Genomic DNA, 22,111 nt, shown 5'->3' with positions numbered 1-22,111 from the left:
AATATGCACTCACTTCTTCAATTTTTTTCCTATAACTTCCTCCAGCCATTACCCTTTTACACCAGCTGAAAAATTATAACTAACTTGCTGTGAAAATAGAATTGTCTTTGATTTACTGGATAAATAGGTTTATCTCACAATCTGCAAATCTATTCATTCAATGCTATTGAAGAGAATTTCATTTTTTTTGTCCTAAGAAATGTTCTGTCCAAAGCTTTAACACTTGTCAATGTCACAACATACAAACTTGTTCAAATTTGCTGGCCTTATTGATTTTTGTTGAAGCAAACCATCACCTTGAACTCTGATTTGTTTTGTAGTCTTTGTGTCTCCATAAAGACCATTGTACAGTTTTTTTTTTTCAATCTAAACTGTCATAACATTCTATAAGTATTATTTTTGGTATGTGTATGCCCTAGTTTCTTTTTCAAAATACCTCCCACTATTAAAATAAATTGGAACGCTAGAAAAAACACGAGTTCCTTGGTATATTATTGCATATTTTCTGCTGTGTGTCATGTAGAGTACAGCATCCTAAGTAAGACGAGGATATGTTTAGTAAAGTGAGTTTAGTTGCCAAGTTCAATTAATGTACAGGAAGGAGAAAGCACATGCTTAGCATCTTGGTTCAGTGAAAGAAAACACTAAATAAATTTTCTTTCTAAAATATCTGGTAACAATTTATTAATTAAATTACCAAAAGGAAATTATACAGTTGTTTCTCCTTGCATAAAAGAAACAATTTTCTGAATGACTTTCCACAATTATGTTTATGAAGTGTTTCTGCAAGAGTTGTTTTATCAAGTCTCTTTTATTTTCTATTTCCTTTTCTGAATTGCTGCTTGATGCTTTTCATGTTCTCATTATAACAAAAGATTAATAGTTAATGAAACATAATAAAGACCACATAATTAAAATAGAAAGGTAAACATCCTTGGTAAGCATTTGGTTCTTAATTAGTTGTGTCACATTTTATTTAGACTCTCAACGCACATGCAAATAAGTGAACAGGTGATGATACACTAGTATATTAAAGCTACACATACATGTAAAATATGTGATCTTTCAGATGCTTTTCAAAATAGAGATTTTACCCTTTAGCATTCAGATTACTTTTATCAAATGTAATGATTATTCATTCACATTGTTTTGAATTAATCCTGCATTATCTTGAAGATTTAAGATTCAAGGATGTGATTATTTAGTTTTAGAATGACATTGTAGGGTAGGTGTGAGAGGCTAGAACCAGTCAGCTTGATCATAAAACAGATAGAAGATATGACCTGTTTAAGTGCTAAAGGGTTAAAATACAGTTAACGAGTAAAGCTGCACCTTGGCCATTTGTGCGTGTGTGTGTGTGTGTGTGTGTTCCTTGTGTTGACATAAGCATCATACAAATGATGGCGTTCATTTCGAGTATTCCATGAAAAACATGTCTGTCCATGGGGGAAATATTGTCTTGCTTGGAAATAGGTGAGATTTGGATACAGGAAGGGCATCTGACTGTAGAAACTTTGTCTCGAATAACTTTTGTCTAAGCCACAAAGGAGGAGGATGATTGTGTGTGTGTTCACATTCACTGGGTTCTTCTGACCTACTATAAATTGCTGTTTGATGCTTCATTGCTAGATCAATTTTTTTTTTCTTAAATAGATAATTCAAGCATTATTCATTATTAACTTCATGTCTTTACCATTGCAGTAGCTTACTGCAATGTTTTTCAGTATTTCTTCATGAAATTACCTTAAATTACCTTCTAAATTTTCTCCAACTCCCACAATTATATTTCTGTACATTCACTATTTCTGCTCTGTTACAAATATTAGTGTTGTACACCTGAAAACCTCTTTGTTGTCTTACTCAATGTTTGTTATAGCAAGATGCCGTTATGTTTGTTTCTTTCTTAAAATGGTATTGTCCTAGCAAGCAGTTCATAGGTGAAGATGCAAAGATTTCTATACTGTTGTTTAACTCTGATTGAGCAGACAGTAAAGTGCCGTTTTTAACGTGCATAAGAAACCCCCTAATTTTGGGGGGCTTAAAATTTGGAAAAAAGGTTTTGTAAGGGATTATAATACTATCTATATATAAGAAACTCCCATATTTTTTTAACCTAACTTTTGACAAAAAGGGTTCTTTATACATGTTAAAATACGGTAATTTCAGCTGTAACCACCCAGTCTTTCGGTATATCTGCATATATATATGGCTTATTGTGTCTTTCCTGTTTTTAAAATGACAATGTGATATGAGGGCACTTGGCTGTTATTTCTAGCAGAGCAAACAACCATGTTAAAATTGCTCCTTTTAGTAAGTTTCAGCACAGATGTTTAAACTATTTATTAGGCTGTTGATGAATGTTTAAAGGTTTGCATAATATAATGTCTATCAAATTGTATCTGAATTGTCTTTTCATCTTGATGGAGCTGTTGTAAGTGTATTTTCAGCCTGTTTCTGTTTTAAATCTAAAGATTAAAATGAATTCCAAAGAAGCTTTTCAGTTAATCCTTTCTCTAGTAAATTAGTTTTTTTATTTATTTTCCCCCTCTTTGTTTTACTCATTCTTTCAACTTTCCCATTCTCTTTTCATCTATATCTGCTTCATCTTTCTCCCTCCTTCCATCTCTCCCCCCCCCCAATTGTGCATGATTTCTTGATAAAATGGACTAATAGAGTTTGTTTAGAGGAATGATAGACAGATCTGCATAGCTTTGCTGATTACTTTCCCATTTAAATGCCATATTTTTGCAGTCCTCTTCATATATATATATTCTGCTTAATTATTTTATGGCATTTTATCTGCTCTGCTCACTATACTAGCAATTTATCATATTTCAACTTGATATAATATTATATCTGACATCAAATTGTCTTCTTTCTAAAACTTAAGCCCCCCAGTATATATCCTAAAGCTGTCGAAGCAACTTCATTTACAATAAAGGGTTTGCATATATTTGTTTGCTTTTTAAATCTTTCTCTTCATTCCTTTCCCCCATTTAATTGGCATCTGAAATGTAATGCTTTCTGTATATTATCTGTTCCTTTTACTACATGTTTACAAAATGGGATCACATTTTTTTCTTTTTTATTGGCTGTGACCTTTTAAGGGACAAAATAGGAAGTATAGAGAATTTGCTTTCTACTTGTCACTTTTAATTTTGAGTAAGCTATATTGATGAATTCTAATTAAGTGTATGTCCCTGTGATATTATTTATGAGTCATAATGATATCTTTTGTCTTTTACTTGTTTCAATCATTAGACTGTGGTCATGTTGGGCACCAACTTAGAGAATTTTTTAGTCAAATGAATCAATCCCAGCACTTATTTTTTAAAACCTGGTACTTATTCTGTTGGTTTCTTTTGCTGAACTGCTAAGTTAGAGAGACATAAATATTTCTTTACTACCCACAAGGGGCTAAACACAGAGGGGACAAACAAGGACAGATAAACGGATTAAGTCGATTATATCGACTCCAGTGTGCAATAGGTACTTAATTTATCGACCCCGAAAGGATGAAAGGCAAAGTCGACCTCGGCGAAATTTGAACCCAGAACGTAATGCCAGACGAAATACGGCTACGCATTTCTCCCGGCGTGCTAACGTTTCTGCCAGCTTGCTGCCTTTATAGAGACATAAATACACCAGCACCTATTGATAAGCAATGATAGGGAATAAACATGTGTGTGTGTGTGTCGGGCTTCTTTCAGTTTCCATCTACCAAATCCACTCACAAGGTTTTGGTTGGTCTGTGGCTACAATAAAACACACTTGTCCTAGGTGCCATGCAATGGGACTGAACCTGGAACTATATGGTTGGGAAGCAAGTTTCTTACCACACAGCCATATCTGGCCCTATCTTGTTAGGATAAGTACAAAGTTACACCATCATAAATGATATTTTTAATCTAACATTTTAAAATTTGACTTTGACTTTGTCATTAGTTTAATTAAGACTTTAACTTTCTCAGTCTCTGATATTAATCTTGAATGGAATTTGGCTGCTTTTGCCAATCTTGATATTTTCTAAGAGGAAGCCTCTGTGTAGTCACTTCAGCTACTAGAAATAGCAGCTAAATTCCCCTCCATATCATATTATTTCATCTTAGAAAAGAACACGTTGGATAAGGTATGTGTGCATAAGTGGGAAAATACTAGATGGTCATTGCTTGAATGTTTTTGATAACAGGCTTACATGATCATGCTGTCCTAGAGAAAAATATCAAAAATTTTTCCCTTTGATTTTTTTTTGTTTTTTTGTCCTGTGTGCAAAGTTTGACAATCTATTCATTTTACCATCATACTACATTTTACAAAATCCTGTTTTATCTTGTATGAAAATTACACAGCTTGTGATAATTTTCCTCTTATTTCTATGAGAAGATAACAGCTACAGAGATTTCTAATTCTGTTCTTCACATTTTAAAGAACAAAATATCAGTGCTGGGCTGTTCCTGCCTTTTCTAAAGGCTTTAGCAATGTAAGTGAAGTGACATAGTTAAGACTGGGAGTTTAAGTTGAGTTGTGGACCCAGCTTACTGGAAATCCTATTTTTCTGTGTATGTATGTGTGTGTACAGTACTTCACTATCTCAATTAAATCCCAAATGATTTAATTTGTTGTCTTGACATAGTTTATAACAAATCAATTTTCACAAGAAAATGTATCTTTGAATGTAAATTAGTATCATGTATATTTATAACATTATGAGACAAGTCTAGTTTGTGAAGCTAATTATATGCATAACTGGAAATGATATGGGTACAATGCTAAATGCTGCCATGACAATAGTTATTCATCTGACACATACACACTATTAATGGGTGAATTTGTATTAAAAAAAGAACTGAAATTATTCTTTGGTTGATAGGCTTTATCACACATTTGTATAATTAATTACTTGATCATCTCTCTCCTTGCCATTTATAATTGCCTTATTTCTTATACTTGGAACTATGATAAACACTTTCACAATTCTTTTTGCATGTCCACCCAACAACTAAGGGCTTAAGTTCTGAAACTGAAACTTTGATAGGTTATGTGGAAAAATCCAAAATTGATCAGATCATCATCACCATCATTGTCATCAAACATGCATCACCAACCCTTTTGGTCATTTCTCAAGACATGCAAGGACACAGTGTGGCTCTTCTAAAGCCAGAATACACATGGTATCCAAAATTGATCAGATATATAGATGAATTAATTAGCAACATGTTAAGCTCATATCAGAAAATAATAGCTCTTTACTTTTGTTAAAACACCAGACTAGACAACTCTTTCTTTCAAAAGAGATCAGTAGATATTACTTTATGATTTAATTCCTTTTCTTCACCTTTCTCTCTTGCTATACACATGCACATGCATACACACACACACACACACTGAGAGATGCTTATATATATGTGTGTGTGTGTGTGTGTGTGTGTGCACATGGTTGTATACTTATACACAAATAGTATATCTTCTTCAACTTCATAATCCATCTTAAGTTTCGGTAAATTTCCAATGTTTTAATGTGTTCTGAAGTAATACAGAATATACTTCAAACACTCTTCAAAAGATATATATTTCTTTGTGAAGTAGATATTACTCGATATTCCATTTTTGGTAGTTATCTGACTGTCAGTCAACATCAGCTTGAGTAGTTCTTTTATTGAGAATAATTCAGCATTTACAGCCTTGGCTAGAAGATAAGAAAAGAGAAAAACTTTTCAGGTGATGAAGAGGCTTTCTCTTAGATTTTTACATATTTTGCTCAAAGCTTTGATTGGATATAACTGTTGATTCTTGACATAATAAATTGATTCAGGTTTGCATTCTGTAGAATATCATGATGTTTGTGAAGGAGGTCAGGATTTTTTAGGTCAAACTTTATTCAGGTTCACTCTATAGAATATGCATACATCTTGCTGTTGTTCATGTTGTTTAGCCCCAAGTCAGCCTTGTTGAGACACCATCTAGTCTTTGGGTATCTTTATTAGGGTTCCATTTTTGTTGTAAATATTCAGGCCAGGTTACCAATCTGAAGATAAATTCCTTCAGTAACTCTGTTGTAAATGATTTTTAAACATTCCATCCATGACCATCTCATCTTTTTTGCCAGTCACAGACTATCTAGGACTACATTTTTAAATATGACCTTTAAAACAACAAAATTAAGAGAAATTTGCCATCTATTTCTAGCAGGGAAATCAATTACATAGAAGGTCCTTCATGATTTGGGTAAAAGAAGTCAAGTGTAGTTTTATTTCATGCATGGGACACTCAGATATATTCTGTGGGTATACATATATACAAAATAAGACAAAGTGTATTCACATTTTGTAAAGTTTTCCCTAAGCATGATAAAAAGAATTTTTGGAGCAATGGTATACATAACAAGCCACCTTGAAACCAGAAATTTCCATGACTGCAAAGAGTAAGTACTTTTTCCCTGCTGACATTTCCTGCTCTCTGGATGCATGTTGAGAGTCAACACATTCATTTAAGCCATGCTTTCCACTCTTGCACACATTTCAACAAAATTATTAGAGAGCAGTTTCTCTCTCCACTTCCACCTTCCTCTCCAAATAAAACTTGAAGAAGTTGATGATGGCTTGGTCAAAGTAGAAAGTATTTGTCCTCAGTCCTTTTAATCATCCACCTCGTTTTCCATGGCCTAGAAAACTGCTTGTCCTTTCTGTCCAGAGGAAGCCTTCTTTAAGACAAACTTGGTTGATAGCTGGATCAATTATGTATTCAACACCAGCTTTTCAGCATAGTGCCATGAGTCAGCAATGCTCAGACACTAAAAGTGTGCATGCCGAATAACATTGATGCCCAATGCGCATGTAGAACAGAAATGGCTGATAGCATTTCTGTCCCTGTAGAGTAGTTCTTGAACCAACAATGAATCCCTGGGAGCAATGAGTGGTCAGGAATTTTGGAAAATTATTCTTAATCCCTAGGCAGAAAGTCCTCTGGAATAGAAGATTTAATTTCATCAGCACCCATAGTTTCTCCAAGAACACTGTCACATTTCTCTTCATCTAGTCTTCTGTAGATTGCTAAATTCCACTGCCATGTTACCTGATTGACTGAGAAGGCTGTGAGCATTTGACAACATTTCAGATGCTGGGTGCCCAGACTTGGCCTTTGCTAGACTCAGGACTGCAACTCTGTCAAAGAAACAAACTGTGGAAGTATAGTTTTACAAATGGTAACCTGCTCACCATCCAGGAATCTCTGCAGATGGCATAGCTTGAGCAGATCTCTATGCATCACCTGCCCTGATATACTGGGTCTGCCGTGCAAAAGGTGTTGACAAAAGATGGACTATCTGATCAGTGGTACATGGTCCTTTCAAAAGAAGTGAAAGTAGACGCTTCAATCTGGTTATACAAGAATTAGAGTAAAACATAATGATCTGGCCAGCAATAATATATAATAGAGAGATAATGAATATGCTTGATTTTTCTGGGTTAGCTTCCTTTCAGTCAATTTCTAGTGAGCCTCATAACACTGCTCATAACTATTTCCTAGTTCAATGAGCCAGACCCCTAAGCAACTAATTAAACCATTGGCCCAGTGCCCCATAACACTAACTCTGCTCAGTGTGGACTTGCCTCTCCAGGTGCTACTTTTGTTGTTATTGTAGATGTATTCTATTTACTCATTTTCACTTTCCAGTGACTAATATAGCTGGTGATATCCCCTCCAGACTTTATTATGTGACTAGTCAACACAGTAAAACAACAATTATCAAATACAAACATTCTTAAACCACCTCTGCTTCATTCATCTCCTCCTCTCTCCGTTAAGTTTCTGTGTCTCTTGTTTCTTTACTATATCAGTTTGCCTGAAGCAACTCACACACTCTCTGTATATGTGTGTATGTGTTATAAATACACACACATGCACACATACATATATATATATACACACATATACACACACACCTCCCTCTCAGTGTTTTTTTAATCTCTACTGCTACCTTTTTCTTCCTGTCACACTCTCTCCTACAGATATGCATACAACCACATATACAAGCCTTGCAGGCAGCTTTACACTATATAACAGGTGAGCAAGCCTACCTGTCTGAATGATCCCTTACCTGCTCTTAACTACCCCCATCCCCATCCTCTCTTTACGTACACACATTCTCTTTCTTTCTCACTCCCTTCAGTCGCCTCGCAGCTTTATACATGCCTACATTGATTTATGTGGTCGGAACAGAAATTCCCTCACAATCCCTTTGTATATGTGGTGTTATTTCCCTCAATAACTGATAGGTAATTTTAATGGGTACAAGTAACCAAGGTAAATCAGACTGTGATGGACTTACTCCAACACTTGACCAGGTAGGGAAACATTAATAGCATAACTTTTAGTTCTTTCATCATTATTTTGCTTTATTTTGAAATTCTCTGTTTTTTTAATTTTGCACAATCATCAATAGTTGTATGGTCTGCTAGAAATAGCAACCAAATCTCCCTCAAAATTACACTCTACCATCTAAGAAAAAAGAAAGCGGTACAACAGAAAATTTAGTCCTATATCTGATGAATAAGACTGATCTGGGACTAAATGACGACACATCAATATAAGAAAACACATGTGCACACACACACACCACAAATTATCGCAAGTCAGTATTTTGAACAATGTAATGTTTTATCACTATTACTTTTTATTCAAATTAAATTTTTGTTTTTATTTCTATATTTTTTTAGCTCTATTTATTCATCTTTATATTTTTGATAAGATATTTGTATTTTACTTCTCAATGATCAATAGCTTATCACACAAAGATTTGGGTCACTTTTACTGTTATTCGTTTTATTTTTGTATTTATTTGTTTTCGTTTTTTAATTAAAAATGTTAATGATTAATAATTGTATTTACTATTCAGAGTATTTTTATTACATCTCTTATTTCATCCACTTATTCTAAAAGTTTCTTTCTGCTAAAATATTATGGCTCAATTTCTTCTAAGAAATAGAAAGTTTGTGACATTCATGCTGAGAATTGAAACTCTTTCACAGTTTTGGGTTTTTCATTCATTTATTTTTATTCCAAGGGGTTAGCAGAGGTTGGAATTACTTTGAGAAATTATTTAGATATTTACTTTCTCCATTTTTATAATGTTTCTGTCTTTATTTTGTATTTGCTTAAACCAGCTGGTGGTGGTAGCTGTTTTACTCAAAGCCATCCCCAATTGAAGAAACCTTTGATCAAAGACATTCCAGCTGTGACCATCCTATTTTGTATTGATATAAGATGTTCAGACTGAGATCTTTCAATGTGTCTTTTCCTGTTGTTTCTTTTTTTTTCTTTTGTTTTTGAAGGCATACAGTATGATTTGAAAGTTGATTTTGATGCTATTTTTAGCAGATTAAATAACAAATAGAGACTCTTACATTAGTCATAATAAGAGTTGTTTCTTTTTAAGCACCAGGCAGACATATGACCATAAGTGTCCTCACTGTGAACACCTTGTTTTTGTATATCAGACATTACATTAGCCAATATATCCATATTTAAATTGGGAGTGTAGTAATTTGAGTGAGATTTGGCTGTTATTACTAGGAGTTGAGTGACTTCTAAATATAGTCATAATTACCAACTGTGACAAACAGTGACACCAGTACTGCAAGGGGCTGATATTTTACTATTCATTTTCTTTCACTACCTTTTGTTTTCATTGAGTGTATTTTTACATGTTGACTCTATTTGTAAGAATAACAAAGTCACTGTTGAGCTTTCTATTTCTCTTTTGCGACTACCTATGTAATATACGGGTAGCATATGTGTGGATGCAAACGTGTTTCCACATGCACACACACACACACACACACACACACGCATCTTTTATCTTTTACTTGTTTCACTCTTTAGGCTGCATCTATGCTAGGGCACTGTCTTGAAGAATTTCAATTGAACAATTTGACCCCAGAACTTATCTTTTTTTAAGCTTGGTAATTTTTCTATCAGTATCTTTTGCTGAGCCACTAAGTTATGGTTGCATAAACACACTAACAGCGATTATCAAGTGGTGGTTAGGGACAAACACAGACACAAAATCACGTACCCATATATATATATATATACACACATACATACATACATGTATATACCCGTATATATATATGTGTGTGTGTGTGTGTATATATATATATATGTCACGTGACCGACCAGACCATCAGATGTTGCTACACATCGCTGGTCACAATGCATTCGCATTGTTTTAGCCTTCGAATGACGCCATCCTGCTGGCTAAGCGAGCAGGCCAACAGAAGAAAGAGTGGTGAAAGAGTACAGCAGGGATCACCACCCCCTGCCGGAGCCTCATGGAGCTTTTAGGCATTTTCGCTCATTAAACACTCACAATGCCTGGTCTGGGAATCGAAACTGCGATCCTACGACCGCGAGTCCGCTGCCCTAACCACTGGGCCATTTATATATATATATATATATATATATATATATATATATATATATATATATATGTATACACACACACATATAACTTTGAGGACATATGTAAATACATAGGATGTATATATGTGGATGTATGTCTAATTTTTTTTGTGTGAGTGTGTATAGGTGTGTACATATGTGTGTGTGTGCATGTAAATATTAACATGAAAGATGGAGTGAGCAATCCATTATATTACATAATCCTACAATTGTTTCATTGATATTTTATCCAAAGAGTATGGCTTTGATATTATTATATATGTGCAACATTACACCACGTTGCTATTATTGTGCTAATACTACAAGATATCAACACATCAAGTTAAAGTACAAAATCCATTTTATGCAAATGTATCTATGTGTATATGTTATATATATATATATATATATATATATATATATAGAGAGAGAGAGAGAGAGAGAGAGAGAGAGAGAGAGAGCTAAAACTTACTTGGAAATGGATGCATGGCATTCTATCATATAATAATATAAATAATATATAAATATATGCATATATATACATGCTGTCTCTACCTTTGAAATGCAGAGTAGATAAAACAGTGGACAACTGATGAAGGGAATGTTCTTTATGTTGCTTGTTTCTTTTCTCTATTTGTTTCGTTTGTTGTTCAAAAAAATATTCGTATTCTATATTTTTGATTTTTATGTTCTCATTTCTCATTTTGTTCACATGTTTTTGATGTCCTGTACCCATATATGCATGTATATATACATATATATGTAAGTATGTACATATATGTATATATATATGCATATATTTATATATTATTTATATTATATATATATATGTATGTATGAATGTATGTATGTATGTATGTATATGCATATATAATCATTATCTATTTTGTATTTAAATTTTGTGTTTTTCACAAATTAGATAACTGACAGTGTATCCATTCTAATAATAGAAAAAGCTTCAGTTGAAACCCTTGCTATTTCCATTGTATTTGCATCCATACATACTTATGTGTGTATGTATTTACTTCTGTGTGCATGCACATATATCTATGCCTGTACACATACATGCATGCACACACTCACACACACACAAGTTTATCAAAACATGAAGTTATAGTTGTGCCCTAGGTTAGCTATGTAGAATAGGAGTGTGGTATGCAGGTATTCAATCAAATGACTTAATGGGACCCACAGAAGCAGTGTTCCTGATATAGCAATGTTCTACCTCTTGAAGGCTTATACTATGTAATATCAGGTCATCCTATAAGCTCTGTCTGAATTTTGAATAAAGAAAGCAAGTGATCAAATGTTATATTTAATTTAAATTTAATCATCAATGTACTTTCCCTAATTATCTTTGGCTTCCTTCCATCTATTTACAAGCTTTCTAATCCCATCAATGTAAAACTCTTTTGGTTTCAAAGCGAAGAACTCAGAAATGTCAGTTTACACCTCCTCCTGGCTTGCGAAAGTTATGTTCCTCAAATGATTCTACAAACTACAAAACAAATGGTAGTCTGAAGGAGCAAGGCCAGGAAGATAAGGTGGATGAGGAATTTTTTCCCTAGCTCTTCGATCGTCTGTGATGTAATCTTTGCAGTGTGGGGTCGCGCATTGTCCTGATAAACACCACTCCTTTTCAATTCACTAAAGCGGGTTTTTTTTTCCTTCAAAGCTTGGTTCAAACACTCTAATTAGTGACAGTAGACTTGATCATTGATTGTTACATTAGATGGTAACAATTCAAAGTGAATTACTTCTTTGCAATCCCACCAGATAGAGAGAAGAACCTTTTTTCCATGAAGTTCCCTTCTCGGTTATGGTTGAGCTTTTTCCCTTTTACCAAGCCACTGTTTACGACATTTAACATTTCGATAGAATGGAATGAAGAGCAGATGTCAACTCAGGATTTGCGATTGCTTTTGGACAATTCATGAGGCACCCATTTTCCAAGTTTAGGAACCTTTCCAAGTTGTTGAAGATGACAATGAATAGTTGTATGGTTTGAACTAAGCTTTATTGCCAATTCTTCAACTGATAATGCAGGATTTTCTTCAAGTAATACCTCAAGGAGCTTATCATCAAACTCAACTGGACATCCTGTTCGATCTTCATCTTCAAGGCTGAAATCTCTTCTCAAGGCTGAAATCTCTTCTGAATTTTGCAAACCATCTTCTGCAAGTCCTTTCATACAAGCATTCTTTCCCATAAACTGAGTGTATGTTTCAAGCCACTTTGGCTGCAAAGTTTCCTTTTTTGTACTCATAAAGTATTATGTCCTTAAATACTCTTTGGATACTTCCATATTAGAAAGTGTTTTAACCCTTTCGTTACTATATTTCTGACCAAAATACACCCCTTATGTGTTTCAATTAATTTCTAACATAATCATAAATTTAGTCTGGTTTCATTAAACAACTATAACTTTTTTATTTATCAATATATTAATGTGATTTTTGGAAGATAATTTAATGAAATGTTCTCAACCAATTCTATACTATAATTTTTGTCACAAAGTGACTCTAATTGCAGGTAGATACAGGTAAATTCAACAAAATATAAAATTATAAAAATTTTGTTCAAACATCGCTATAGAAAATGGGTTATTAGCTAATATTCAGTTGGGTATACAACAAAATTTTACGATAGAATTTGTTATTCTGGGTAACTTTCTGATACCCATAATAATAGTTATGGCAAAATAGTCTTAATTTCATTTAAGGTTGTGGGAAACCACTAACTATCCTTTCTTTTGCTTTGTTTACATTTAGCGTAACGGTTTGTTTCCGCCGTAATGAGTTCAAATAGACTCATCAGAAAAAGTAAAAAGAAATAGTCTATCACTTTACTCTCCTGGGAAAGTCTGTGGCTTGGTCCAGTTTCTTCAGAAAAATCACCGAAAGAAACAGTTTTTAAATTTTCACTCCATTCAGGTGCCAATTCATTTTCTTTATCGCTGTCGGAGCTCTCGGATTCACTGTTTTCACTTTCGGAAAATGAAACATCAGATTCATTATCAAATACCACGTGCTTTTTTTTTTCAGTCATAGAGTTAGATTTATCAAGGTCTTCAGTAGAAAATCCTTTGAATTCTGACTTGCTGCTTGATATAATGAAATTTGTATCCATTTTTTGTCAGAATCACAAATTTTGAAAACACAATAGGAACAAATTTCGGAGAAAAAAGGTGAAATTGGACAGAACTTATGGAATGACCTGATACTTTGTAATGTAGAGATGTGGAACAATCCGGACATCTTGCTTCCCCTTATACACTCACCTCTTTCCAATTTGATTTAAAATGCTTGTTGATTCACTATGTGTTGCTACAGTTGTAGGAGACTTTGGGAACAATTTTATTGTTCTCCAGCACAGTGTTTGGACTAATGCTATTATCATTATTATGCTTGTTTTCTTTTCATGTCTGTCTTGACTGTATAAGATAGATAGTGTTGTAATTCCCATTGATGTTGTTTAACCCCTAATTAGTCCTGAGCAAGCAAACCTATGATCAAAGGCAATGATATTCCACTTATTTATTAGATGGACATAGTGTGTCTGCAAGGATTAAATCTGGAGGAAATTTGACTGCTATTTCTTTCTTACATCTTGAACAACTACTTAAAAGCTCCTTCAGTGGTTTTATAGTGTTGTAAATATGTCTGGGTGTTTGGCATTATTGGTAAGAATTCTTCTTATATTCATGTGATTCTCATTATGTGACACCTTGGGCATGTGTCTTCTACCAAAACCTTAGGTCATCATCCTAAGCCTTGTGAGTGAAACAGTCAGAAATTGGGCATAAACCCATCAGATAGATTGTACCTGATCATGGATGGGAGATTTTATCTGCCACTCAGTTAAACAAACACATATATATATCTATATGTGTCACCTGGCGCTTGAGTATTTTTAGCTGAGTTACAAGATCTTGGACTGTCCCCAATTTGGGGATAATTCAAAATTGTGTACTTAATCCATCTCTGTTTAATACTATTACCTACCATCTTGGATGCTTTTTGTTGAGCCCACTTTGTTGTAAGCATTTGGGCCAGGTCTCCATTTTGAGGATAACTTATTCCCTCCCACTCACCATTCTTGGAGGCCCTGTAAAAGATCATGAGCAGCAGTAACTACCTTCCTGACGAAAAGATTAATGAAAAAAGGAAAAAAGCTACAATCTGCCTCTACTGTAGCCTCTAAATTGTGGTGTGTTTTTTTTTCTTTTTCCTCTTCAAGTCTTTGATAAAAAAAAAAAGCCAAGACTGTTGCCATCCATCTTGACTAAAACAAATTAAATTAAAATTAATCTCATAATCCTAGGGATATCAAAGAATGGACCTTGGTGCTGTGTCCCTCATAACATTTTTAGTTTTTTTTTTTTTGTTTCACTGTGTAAATGATGTGTGTGTGTGTGTGTGTGGTCACTGTGTAACCTGTGATGTGAAATGCACTGTTTTTGTATTTTTTATTCTACAGTTTGTTGGGAGGAATTTAGTATCCAGGCATTCTCCACCATGTGTTTAGCATTGTCTTTTTCTTTGATTTAATGAAATGTAATATCTGCTTGTGTTCTGTTAGTGTGTCATATTAATTTCTCTCTTGTGTCTTCTGCTCTTGCTGTGGATGTTGAATGGGTGTGTATTACATGTAATTTTCCTAGTTTTTTTTTTTTTCATTTCCTCTGTGTATGCGGTGTGTTTGTATGTATACATGTTTGTACACAGTTTGTGTAGAAGCTGTATGGTTGAATGATTAAGAGGTTAGCTTTGCTATCACAAGATCTTGGGCAAGTGTCTTATAGCCTCAGGTCAACCTAAGCCTTGTGAGTGAAATTGGAATGATAGGAACTACGCAGTAGACCATTTTCTTTCTACTGAATTGTACTAGTAATTCAAAGATCACTAACTGTGTCACACAAACTGCCTAAGAATTAAATTAAGGAAATGTGTCTGTTGAGTAGGCATTATATAGTAATGAATAGGTGTTTAGTTTTTAACTTATATGGATGCATGTTAACAGTGATTGAAACATTATCTGATAAGGAACACAATATGAAATGTAGAATCAAATATATATATATTTGTGTGAGTGAGTGAGTGAGGCAGACAGACAGACAGAGAGCTGATTCTTTAATATATTTAAGATTTCATGAAAATATTTTGTAAACGATATATTTTCACTTCAATCTTACTGTGAAATCCCTCTCTTGAAATAGTAAAGTATTCTTCTCCACGCTGATGCATATGAGTAAATGGGCACTTTTGAAATTTGATCTACTGATTGGCAGCTTTCACCATAATGTTATACCAATCCGGAACTCTTTTTGACTGCATAAACAGACAAGCATGCAATTCAATGAGGGAACAACTATGTGGTTGCTAAACCAACTAGAAATAATAGCTGAATAGCAACTGAAAGAGACAGAGGCAAAAATATTTTAGTGAGGCAAACAAATAAATTGCTATAGAATATTAACCATTCATTATATTTCCTTAGTATTTTTAACTACAATTATCTTTCAGAATTTTTTTTCTGGTATAGCCACAAAACCTGAAATTTTATGGAGAGGGCCTTAGTTGATACCACTGACCAGTTCTTGACTAGTACTTTATTTTATTGACCTTGAGAAGGCAAAATATACTTCAGCAAGAGTACAGAGCAACATACATTTCCCCATTTAAATTCATTTTCAAATAGTAAAGTTGCATTCTGCTCTTTATCATCTAGCTTTCAAATTGATATGTAGCTGTGTAATCTGCTAGAAATAGCTGCTAAATTTTCACTTAAATCTTGTCCTTTTTTACCAAAGAGAAGGATGAACTGAATAGTCTGATCAGTTGGGAAGTACCCTGGTATATTCAACTGTACCTTGAAACTGGTGCCCCAGCATGGCCATAGTGCAATGACTGAAACTAGGAATAGATTGAAAGAATAGTATTTCAGTTGATTGTTCTTCTTATTTATATTTTACTTTAAACCATTTTTTGTATTGTTGTTTTCAGTGATGTGTTATATCCATGAGACATTACCAGAGCACTTTTTTTTTACTGCCTGCTGTTCCTTTGTTCATTTGTTAATCGTATATTTTAGCCACTCATTTCATTCCTTTGTCATTGTGTGATCAGAGATGGTGTTTGTTATGATCCATTGTTGCATGAAAATACTCCTTTTACTTCATATCTGTCTACCATACTTGTGATTACAACCAATTCTTCAGACATCTGATTCTCTCTTCTCTCCATTCTCTCTACCTCATTCTCGGCTTGCTTGTCTACCCCACTCCCTCATGCACACACATGTATGTAGGTGTGTGTATGTATGTATGTATGCATGCTTGCACGTATGTATGTATGCAATAATATATCAATGCATTGGATTAGGTCTTTAGTCCAGGTATATATTGAATATCTGCCAATTTGCTCTCACCAATGAACCAATTGAAAATGTACCCTTGTGTATTAATTTTAAAGCCTATAGAAACTGGTTAGTTATTCACTTTGGTTGTACATAACATATATCAGAGTACAGTACATTCACATTTTATTATAAGCACGTAAAAGATTCTAAAGAATATTTAAATTCTATACATATTTCTTACACTGTCATAGAGTACTTGGTTATTTTTATCAGATATTTTTTTTACCTCTGTGTGTGTGTGTGTGTGTGTGTGTGTGTATATATATATATATATATATATTCCTATCTGTCTGTCTATGTCTATCTTTATATCTTGTTAATTGTGTGTTTATGTATGTATATATCTATCGAGCAATCTAACTACGTGTCTGGAGCTTTACTATGCTGCCTGACTGACCACATCATTCCACCACATTACTGAGCAAATGAAGAAGTTTCTGTGACTGTTTGCGCAGCCAAACACCATGAAATCACATTCTACCTCCCTAGAAAAAAAGGAGGAATAGTTGCATAATGTAGCCCTAAATATATATAAAGTGGGCTAGTCATGGCCGAATGCTTTTGATCATAGGTCTGTTTGATCACATAGCTCTAAACAAAACAACAATAACCACATTAAGTAGTGTTGTGCAACAGCTGTCAGTATGTCCACCTTTTCAGTGAATTTCTCAACATGTCTTTTGTAGTTGAGTCATGTCCTTTTCTTTGCTGTTGTAGAATGTACAATTTGATAAACTTTAAAATTTTATTTTATTTTCTGTCTATATTTGTGTATGCATATGTCTATCATATTTGTGATAGTTATTCAATATTCAAAGAAAATACACTTAAAGTTGCTTTCTAAATCTGAGACTTATAAGTAGAGTAAAAAAACAACATTGATCAGACTATAAAACTCATTTTTCTTTTCCTATCAACATTGTTTCTATTTGTGTATTCTCTGATCATGTTCTGCTACCATGTTTATGTACATTACCTTGCTTTAGGGTTAAACAAAGCTCTCTTGCTGCTCTATCACAGATGCAAACATATGTTAAAACATGTGTCTTTTGAAGGATCAAATGTAACACAAAAGATAAAATTGATTTAACTGTTAAATAAAAAGAACATTCTTCTTTAGTATTTCTAAATAATAGTAGGGTTTCTTATAATGTTTTAACACCTCAACATTTCTTTGTTCACAGGTTTGCAGATATTCTTTAATCTGTTTATCTCACAAAGTAATCCCTTTCTTAAATGACTGAATACATTTTTCAAATTTATAAATCTATTACAATTCCCTACCTGCTGTGTCAGTATTTTCCTTCTTTGTATTGTTTTATAGGTTATAATATTCCTAAGAATCAGACATTTTACATGTGTTCTTGAGAAAAATCCAGGTGGAAGGTTTTTGTACACCCCACCAGTTGACTGATCACTTAACAGATGTCTATCTATTTTCTACTGAGCTGGGCTAATATAGATTAGGTCATAGTTCTTTTAAAACATGTTGTGTGGATCTTGAGTTTTGAAAAAATTCATCGCTTATAAGTTAACAATATGACACCTTAGCAATTCAACTATTACTTCTTTCTTAGCTATGAAATATATTATGTAAAAAATTTTATATTCCATACTGGAATACTTAAAAATATATTATGTTTCATCCCTATTTTGTAATGATATACAGTAGTACTTTGGTTTTTGAACAACTCTGATCACAAATAAATTGTGCTTTATCACCTGTCTTTCTCATATTCATTTATGTGAATGCATGTTTGATATGCGTTTGATACTGAAAGAGAAGTGTTAACCAGGGCATATGAAATTATTGCCTTTGACTGTCTAAAATATTTATTATTCAGCACACCTGAATATCCTCTGCAACCCTCTTTTTTCAGTCAGTATCTCGTATTTTTATTTGTCAAGTTACACTTATTATTTCTAACTTAGCCAGTTTTTCTTGTCATCCTTTTCAACATGAAAAAAAAAGTACAATATTCTCCAAATGTTTCTAATAATGATAAAAATTTATGTCTGCTTAATCTAAATAATACATTTCAAATTCAGAAAAAGTTTACTGATTCTTTTCTGTTGATGCATTCAGTACTATGCTGCAATGTGTGTGTACTTGTGTTTATTGGTTTCCCTCACTCATACGTTAAGATGATCAAAGTAAGAAATAATAGCTTTATAATATTGGTTCCAGTTATCTGGAATTAAGTTAAACTCCCTACAGCATTACATTTGTCTTGAAATGTGTAAATTATTTTGCTTCAGTTATCATAGAGTTGGCTATGGAGTATTACTTTGGAAAAACCCAGAAAGAATTTTGTATGCAGCTAGATAGTGATGGTGGTGGTGGCAGCAGTTGTTGTTGCTGTTATTATGGTGGTGCTCTTAAAAAAACACTAATAGAGTTTAAATAAAAATATGCTTACAAATGATACTGTATAATTAAATATGCTTAAAACAAACAAAGTGTAGTAGTTAGAGATGAATCTTTAAAATCTCCAGACAAACTGATAGCTCAATTATGGCAATTTAAAAAACAGGCAACCAGGTGTATCTATACCACAGAAATGAAAAACAAAAGAATGAAACTAAAGAATGTAAGTTGGGTGAAGATGAAGATGAGACAGTCACTTGAATAGTGAATAATAACAATAAAAAGGGTCCTAAGTGATTATTTGTAAAAGCTTACATGATAGGAGGAAGGGAAAACATCTGTTGGATAGTTTAAGAGGTGAATGTTATAAGGTGAATGCAAAATAGTAAACTACATGCGATATTTTGACTTCATTTTGAAAAGTTGTATCTGAGTGTATGTAGAATTCATCTCTCTCACCTAGATATCAGCAACAAAGGCCTTCAGGTATTCTTGTTCAAAGTCTTTCTTCCTAATTCCCTTAAATTCACCATCTACTTCTCCCCTCACTGAATGCCTCCAACCACTAACATTTGCTTCAGTATCTCTCTATCCTATAATGACTTAAATGCCCACAGTTGTTTTTCTCTTTCACATTGTTACCACACTGACACCATTGATGCAGAGGCTGAATTATTTGCTATTCTGAACTACCTGGGACGATTAGTATTTTTACCTTTCCTTATTATTGAATAACACTCCTGAAACAGCCTTGATCTCTATTTCATTTCCAAACCTTGCCATTACTTATTGAATCATCTGACACTGTCTAATCAAAGCAATATCTTTTACTCTGCAAACATCCTGGTAGTCAACTAATCAGTTTTATTACAGAAACACCTTACAGCAAATAAGCTTCATTCATTACCCATGTAAGGCAGCTGGATGAGTGGCCAAAACCATTCTCCTAAGCATGTGTCTTTTTATTCCATAACTCTAAAATTTTCATATGGTTCACTTATGTCTATGCTACAGCAGTAATAAAAAAAAAAAAACATTGCTTAACAAAACTGCGACTCATGTCACTTATTAAAGTCATTTGTTCAACATGAGGTGAAACATATTTTATCACAGTAGATATTAACTTCATCTTCTTTCATTCTGATCCTTCATCTTCTCTTTGAGATTCAGTTTTCTTCAATCGTTATCTAGTAGATTTTGTCTTGACATTTTCTTATAACTGTGCTTATCTTCTCCACTTACATTTCGCTTAAAAAATTTCTTTTTTATTCTGATTTACCTTATGCATTAACACTTGCTCAAGAACCTTATCTGGGCTTTAACTTTACGGCTGTTTTTCATTTGTAATTGTTTAGGTAAGAATCTAAAAATATACCCTTAGGATGAAATCTAGGTCTATTAGATATTTTAGCTTGTTTCTGGTAAAATCATGACCACTCATTTATGACTAGGTTACTGGTATCAACACTTACTTTTAGCAATTGTTCCATTTAGCATTAAAAATTTAGTGTTGCTAATAAGGAGATACTCCATGGTAATATGACTTTCTGAACAAACATTCTCATTAGTAGAGTTCACAGGTGCAATTTGGTAATAATGAGTTCAAAAATGAGAGTTAAAGGACAAATATACATTCAGGTTTATCGTTGTTGTTTGGCATGACCATATGCCTTTCTTGCCTTATGAATTAGCTTCTTCATTCTATAAGATGGTGAGGTGGGATTTTTAGAGAGATTTGGCTGATATTTCTAGCATACTGCATAGAGATTTCATTATTAGTTTGAACTTGCATCTGTTTTGTGTGGCTATATTTTATAGATTGATAGACAAGTGTTCACACAGTGCACACACACAATATTTACCTAGGTACATGAATAAGTTTATAGTATGTTGTATAATGTGTGAGACAACTAGTGTATGTGAGTAGAAATATATATATATATTTGTTGTGCAAGATTTTTTATGTGAAGTCGTGTGTTGAAACAGATATTGTTATATTTTGGAATATAGTGCATGTGTTTTTATTGGCTAAACTGGCAAAATGACCATTCCAAAATATAACAATATATATATATATATGTATGTATAAGGGATCTACAAATGTTGGGACTCACAGAGGGATGTCAGGGGACAAAGACTCCTAGCAATTTGCTGAGCTTGAAAAGACATGTCAAACTAAGTACAAGTGTGGTTGCCCTTGCATTCAGGCTCTTCCCCTGCAGCCCTCTCCTGCTGAACATCCCTAATATTGTGGGCTCTTAAGTGCTGGTGCCACAAAACAAAAACAAAAACAAAAACAAAACACTCATGCTGCTACTGTGTAAAAGTACCCATTACACTCTGTAAAATGGTTTGTGTTAGGAAGGGCATCCAGCTGTAGAAGCCATGCCAAAACAGATAAAGAGCTTGAACAGCCAATCAACTGGCCAGCTCCTATCAAACCTTCCAACCCATACCAGCAAGGAAAACAGACATTAAATGATGATTATGATGCTATAGATACACACACACACACACACACATGCATACACACACCATCATCATCATTTAATGCCCATTTTCCATGCTGGCATGGGTTGGACGGTTTGACAGGAGCCGAAGAGCTGTCCAGATTCCATTTGTCTGTTTTGGCATTGTTTCTACAACTGGATAATCTTCTTAATGCCAACTACTTTACAGAGTATGCTGGATACTTTTTATGTGCTACCAGCACAGATGCACTTACATGGCACCAAACTGAGTGAATTCTATGTGGTACTGGCATGAGTACCTTTTACATAGCACCAGCACCTGCTAGGCAAAGACCTCTCAGCTGGGAGAGGAAGTGGAGGCATTGCCGCAAAGGACATGCCTGTATGTATGGATGGCCACAATTTTACATTG

The 22,111-nt window shown here is 33.8% G+C and overlaps 1 protein-coding gene across 7 annotated transcripts in view; it reads left to right on the top strand.

Annotated features, from left to right (window-relative positions):
• The window catches only part of LOC115210255, a 757,977-nt gene that overhangs the window by 471,080 nt on the left and 264,786 nt on the right, over positions 1-22,111 (top strand). The window lies entirely within an intron of this gene.

Source organism: Octopus sinensis, linkage group LG4 (genome assembly GCF_006345805.1).
Source record: "Octopus sinensis linkage group LG4, ASM634580v1, whole genome shotgun sequence".
Classification (NCBI taxonomy): Eukaryota; Metazoa; Mollusca; class Cephalopoda; order Octopoda; family Octopodidae; genus Octopus; species Octopus sinensis.
This window is presented reverse-complemented; position numbering and strand designations above follow the sequence as displayed.